Source organism: Pinus tabuliformis, chromosome 9, assembly GCF_031772625.1.
Source record: "Pinus tabuliformis cultivar Carrire ecotype Pingquan chromosome 9, CPIR1, whole genome shotgun sequence".
NCBI classification, from domain to species: domain Eukaryota; kingdom Viridiplantae; phylum Streptophyta; class Pinopsida; order Pinales; family Pinaceae; genus Pinus; species Pinus tabuliformis.
Genome location: NC_142307.1, coordinates 766,123,285 through 766,129,359, shown reverse-complemented (window position 1 = coordinate 766,129,359; position 6,075 = coordinate 766,123,285). Strand labels below are relative to the sequence as shown.

The window sequence follows — 6,075 nt, the reverse complement described above, 5'->3', positions numbered from 1 at the left end:
AAGAATCGTCCGTATGGAAGAATACCTTGCGACAGGTGCAAAGGTCTCCTCATAATCGATCCCCTCAATCTGTGAAAAGCCTCGGGCAAAAAATCTTGCCTTGTACTTCTCCACACTCCCGTCAGCTGCCTGCTTAACTTTGTAGATCCATCTCGAACCCACCACTGATTTCCCTTCCGGTCTAGGAACAATCTCCCATGCACTGTTTCTGACAATAAAATCATACTCTTCCACCATGGCGTCTACCCATGCGGGATCCTCCACAGCTTCCTCGAAAGAGGATGGCTCAGTCACAACACACTTGCTCATCAGAGCCATGTATCCAGTGTACCGATCAGGTGACTGTCTCTGCCTGCGTTGGGCTATAGGTGGTCCTACAAGTTTCTCTACATCTTGAGCCAGTCGCTCAGCTTCTGTCAAGCGCTTTCACCCTCTGACGGTTGGCACTGCATGAGTGGACTCGTCCACTCCATGAACCTCATCCTGTGGCTGATCCACATCCTGAAGCTCATCCTTAGGAACTAATAGCTCCTCATCTGCATGCAAGTGTAGCTCCCTCTCAAGCGAACACTTCATGGCTTTCTCCTCCTGAAATTTTATATCCCTTCGCACAACAGTTTTACCACTGTCTGGCAAATACACACGATAGTTGTGGGGTGTATCAGTGTACCCCACAAATATCCCAACCTCTGTGGTCGGCTCCAACTTCTTCCTGGCATCCTTCTTCACATGCATGTAAACGTTAGCACCAAAAATCCTCAAATGAGAAAGATCAGGCTTCTTACCATAATAAGCCTCCTCGAGTGTACTCATGCCAAGTATCCTATGAGGACAACGGTTCTGCACATAAACTGTTGTATTGCATGCTTCCGCCCACAAGTGAAGGGGTAGGCCCTGATCATGCAACATTGCCCGTGCAGCACCCACGATCGTTTTGTTCTTCCGCTCAGCTACCCCATTCTGCTATGGGTTATGGGGAGCTATGAGCTCTCTACGAATCCCTTCTGCCTTGCAGAAATCCTTGAACTCGTCCGAGATGTATTCACCACCATTATCGCTCCTAAGAGCCTTCACCTTCTTCCCCGACTCCTTCTCGACCAGTGCTTTGAATTCACAGAACTTTGAATATGTCTCGCTCTTCTTCTGCATGAAGAAGATCCAGCACTTACGAGAGAAATCATCAACAAAAATCACATAATACTTGTGTTTTGCTGTCGAAGCAACTGAGAAAGGTCCACACACGTCTGTGTGAATTCTCTCAAGGATCGTCGTGGCGCGACTATCCTTCTCGTGAAAGGTGGCTTTCACAAACTTCCCCAAAGTACACCCCTTGCACTGATCTGACTGCGCAAGTGTGCCTTTAGGAAGCCCTGTAGTGATCTGCTGCAGTATCTTCAAGGCTCCATGGTGAAGGTGACCCAATCTCCTATGCCACAACTCGCCATCATCCCGGCTCACCAATCCTTCTGCCTTGCCCGCCATTGTTGTGCATCCATCTACATGTAACTAATAAAGGTTCCTCACTCGAACCCCTATCTTCCGGGTCTCACCAGTTGTCTTGCTGCGCAGGAAAGCCTTTCCCTCGCTGAAAACAACATCATACCGCTTGTCTTCTAACATCGCCACTGAGATAAGATTCTTCTTCAATCCTGGAACATGCATGACTTCCTTCAATACGAAGGGTTTACCAGACTCCCTCTCAAAGGAAATGGTACCGATACCAGTCGCACTGTATCTACCATCATCGGCCATCTCGATGTTCACTCCAAGATATTTGTCCTCCAGATCAGAGAACAAATCTTTATCTCCCGTCATGTGAAAAGACGCACCACTGTCCAAGAACCACACAGATCCCATCACACTTGAAACCAAGCATGTGATCAATGAAAAATCAAGCTCAAACTGAGAAGCTAAGGCCTCTCCCCCTGCAGATCCAGCAGCTTGCTTGTTCTTCTTCTTCTGCGGACAATTTGTGGCATAGTGTCTGTGCTGGTGACAGTGAAAACACTTCACCTTGGACATATCCTGCTTCTTACCTTTCGCACCAGACTAAGAAGCTTTCTTGCTCTTCCCTTTCTTTGCTTTGGCAGCCAAAGCACAATTCTCTTCATCAGCTCCCTTTGACTAAGATCCGTCCCTGGTACTCCGCCTGATCTCCTCCTGCACAAGATCTGACCATAGTCTTTCCCATCCTGGCAATTTCTCCCGACCATTGACAGAGTCCTGATAGGAATGCCAACTCTTCGGAAGACCAAGGAGAGCCAAGCTCACCAAGTCCTCATCATCGACAGTAACCCCCACACTTCCCAGCTCATCTCGACACTGAGTGAACTTCGTAGATACTTGGGAATACTGTCACCCTTCTCGCATTTGATGTTTCTGAGTTTATCTTTGAGCGCCAGCTTCCTCTGATTGCTCTTGCTTTGGAATAATTTTGTTAATGATTTCCATATCAAATATGGAGTAGCCTTTCCATGGAGGCTGGACACAATGTGATCCTTCATGCCCTCCAACAGAATCCTTCGACATTTTGCGGTCTTCTTTTGCCAAGCATCAGCTTGAGTAGCATCAGTAGGCTTTGGGATATCCGTATCTATGAACTCCTTCAGCCCGTTATCATCCAATACTGCCTCCATCCTGTCCTTCCATGCAATATAGTTTGAACTGCCCTCAAGAGCATACTCCAATCGCAATCCGTTGAAAGACATTGCTGCGTTGTCACCAAGAAAACACTGCTGCAAATTCGAATTCCACCAGCAACCATCTCAACCGCCTCGGATCTAAGATTCGTGAGAACACAATATTTCTCGTACAGAGATTGACTGTATGGGCATTCACCGGATATCTCACCTTCCAAAGGAAGGATGAATCCAGAGGCTACCTGGCCCGATTACTGACTCTGCCTGAATAAATAGAATGTAAACACTTCCTGAATAGTAGATCCGATGATCAACAGTTCCGATACCATGTAGAAATTTTGAATAATTTAACACATTCAACAGAGATTATCCTGATCATGTACTATTGCAGAATACATACACAATACATAAGCTCCTCTACGTTGATCATCAATATAGAAGCATCAATAACAATAAAACATCAAGAGCATTCACACATTAACACAGTATGTATCCCGGGGAAAGCACCTCGCTAAAAACCCCAACTATCTGTATATTAATGATTGAGAACATGTAACATTACAAAGTACAATGCTTATCACAAGCAATCCAGTACCAGCTCCACTTGTTACACACAATACAGCTCAGATCTGATCTCCAAATCTGTTCCACTGCTTGCCTGCCTCCACTGCTCAATACCTGCTCAAGAACTGATGAGAATGGCTTACCAAACTCGTATTTCACCTCAAAATAATCACTCACACTTTGTTGGACGTGAGCAAAGGCTACAATACTGGGCAAATACGTAAGCAAACTCATTGGCATACTCAATCCCTTGATTGTGCAAGATCTGGTGCACAACTATAGTCACAACTGATAGCAATCTGATTCTCTACCACCTGTCCCTGTTGAACTGAACATGCACTGACATGCAACTGAGTTAACTGATGTATTCATTAGTTGCATCATGAGTTAATAATTAGTTTAACGACTCATCAATAGTCTATTTGCAGTTAGACTAATTACAACTAGTTTAACCAAGTCAAACTGAACACAACTCCATCAACTCCACAATCAACTCCACCAAACTCAACTGATTGAGTTCTAACTGAAGTCATGCATGCAACAACTCAACTGACTCATAAGAAAAGCATATTTCCTTCTGACAGCTGCATGTGCCACCTCTGTAGCTCAAACTAAAGTGCTCCAAGAGAATAAGATCAAGTTTATAGTCCAAATATTATTATGAGACAATAATATTTGACTTTTCTATTTTTGACAACCAGTCTAAAAATAGACTTTGATCACTCACACTTTGATCAAAAATAGAAGTCCATCTATTTTTCCCAACTTGACCAATCATCCATAAACAACAACCTGCAATCCATAGACATGATCCATATGTCTAAAAATAGACATAGTCTAAAAATAGACTTGCGCCAAAAATAGCCTGCGGGCCCACTTAGTGAAGGCGACTCTTTTCACTAAGCTCCATCATCTTGTTGCAATCTCAACACATTAAATGTTGTTCTCCACTCGAGGTTTCAACTGTCCACTCAAGGGTCCACATAACCTTGTATGAAACAATTGTAGAGCCTTGGTTGATGAGTTTTCCTTGGTCTTGAAAGGTACTCAAAATTACTTGCAAATTTGACATGATTTACTAATTATGTTGCTTGGTTTTGAAATCTTTAGCAAGTCCCTTAATAGATTTATTTTTGCCGAGATTCACCATATGATCGAAGTTTAAGTGTCCTATCTTTTGTGCCACAACAATCTCTCATCAATATTTTCCAAACAACATTTCTCATATTCATCATTGAGTATGTACACATTAATTGGAGTTCTCACACACTTTACTACTACCTTCCCTATGTTTTTCCTTTTTCTCTCACATCCTTTGGAGTGGAAAGTGAGATCATACCCCTGGTCACACATTTGACTCATGCTCAAAAAGCATTGTTTGAGTCAATGCACAAAAATAACATAATGAGCCTCGCTTCTTCCATTTTCCAAGCTAACTGTGCCTTTGCCCATGATTTTTCCTAAAGCAATATTACCAATGGTAACATTGTTTGTCTTATCTTATCTTAGTGGAAATAATTTACTCTTATCACCAGTCATATGTTTGGAGCATCCACTGTTCACATACCAATGGCTACCTTTGTTTTTGGAATATAAGGCAATGCCATATTCTTCTTTCCTATCTACCCTTTTCTTCTTCCATGTATCAGGTTCTTCTTGTGCTTACTTGAACTGAGGAGTTAATCCGATTTTGCTAGATTTACAATTTAGCAACTTTATGTCAGTAGCTAGGTATGGGTAGGGAGGTATCGAATACATGTGGTGAGCTACAACAATAGTTAAAGATCCTAACATAGCTAGGTTAACAGCTAGCTGAGCATGCCACGAGGTAGTTAAGATCTCGTAAAGACCTTTATGGCCCTCCCCCGTAAATGGACCTTTATGAGCTTCTAAAAGGTCCTTGAGATTATGGCCAATGCGCCAATTGGTCTTATACATATGACCGGCTATCAGGAAAAGAACTGCAATAGCCAAATTATGATGCCCAGTATCGGTCAACCACAGACCCCCCGTTACTGGATTTAATCCTCCACGAAAAGTCAAAAAGTCTGAATATTCCGACCAATTCAGGGTTAAAAATGGGGTCACTCATCCACATTCTTTACAAACAATTTGATTCTCTCTCAAGAATCTGAGATATAGTAAGTTCTCGCAATTATCGCATTGAGCCCATAACTTCTTAATTTTAGCGTAATCAATACTTTTATTCTTGTTTTTCTCCGTCTCATTGGCATCCTTACTATCCCTTTCGACCGAATTTTTTAGTAATGCAGTTATTTTACGCTTGTCTTCGAACCACTCCTTTATAGACATAGAGTTTTCCTTCCATATAAAGGTGAAAATTGTTACTTTTCCTATCTTATTTTGTATGAAGAGAAGTCGTATAAGTATAAATACAATGATGAAAATTATTAATCAATAGTGGAATGAATCATTGAGAAATCATTTCCATTCATTATTGATTAGGAATCTGAAGTATTGATCCGGGATTATGATAGAATACTTTATTCTATTATAAAGAAAGATTCTCTCCTATACCGCGATGGAAAGGAATTTTCATTTAAAATACAACATCTTTTGGGCTAGAAGGGATTTGAACCCTTGACTTCACGGTCCGGAACCATGAGCTCTGATCCACTGAGCTACCAACCCTATCGAATGATCTATAATATCATTGTAAAGGATGAATAGGATTCATTATCGAATGCTTGACCCAATTTTTTTTTCATAAATAACTCAAATAAAGGAGAAAAATGATTGTTGTCTCTAGGATCATCCCTATATGGATTTACAAATATTCTATTTCCGTTTCTTGTTGACTGAAAATATTTATTTCTTTTATTCCTGATTTGATTATTTTTAAGATACGATC

General features: G+C 41.7%; 1 non-coding gene across 1 annotated transcript; it reads right to left on the bottom strand.

The window, feature by feature from the left end:
* Positions 1-5,781: 5,781 nt before the first annotated feature.
* On the bottom strand, positions 5,782-5,855 carry TRNAR-CCG (transfer RNA arginine (anticodon CCG)). The gene has a single exon. It is a non-coding gene; the product is annotated as a tRNA-Arg (tRNA).
* Positions 5,856-6,075: the final 220 nt, after the last annotated feature.